We start from the raw sequence: 317 nt of genomic DNA on the forward strand, positions 1-317 counted from the left end.
AATTAGGGCCAGGTGCGGTGGCTCACACCTGTAAACCCAGCACTTTAGGAGGCTGAGGTGGGAGGATCACTTGAGGTCAGGAGTTCAAGACCAGCATGATCAACATGACAAAACCCTGTCTCTACTAAAAGTACAAAAACTAGCCAGGTGTGGTGGTGGGGACCTATAATCCCAGCTACTTGGGAGGCTGAGGCAGGAGAATCGCTTAAACCTGGCCAGGGAGTGAAAGTTGTAGTGAATGAGTGAATGGAGATCGCGCCATTGCACTCCAGCCTGGGTGACAAAAGTGAAACTCCATCTCAAAAAAAAAAAAAAAA

At 48.3% G+C, this 317-nt stretch overlaps 1 protein-coding gene across 1 annotated transcript in view; it reads right to left on the reverse strand.

Annotated features, from left to right (window-relative positions):
- PRPF3 (pre-mRNA processing factor 3) overlaps window positions 1-317 on the reverse strand; it is a 34,390-nt gene that overhangs the window by 12,900 nt on the left and 21,173 nt on the right. The gene's annotated exons all lie outside the window — the stretch shown is intronic.

Source organism: Mandrillus leucophaeus, unplaced genomic scaffold (genome assembly GCF_000951045.1).
Source record: "Mandrillus leucophaeus isolate KB7577 unplaced genomic scaffold, Mleu.le_1.0 Scaffold139, whole genome shotgun sequence".
Classification (NCBI taxonomy): domain Eukaryota; kingdom Metazoa; phylum Chordata; class Mammalia; order Primates; family Cercopithecidae; genus Mandrillus; species Mandrillus leucophaeus.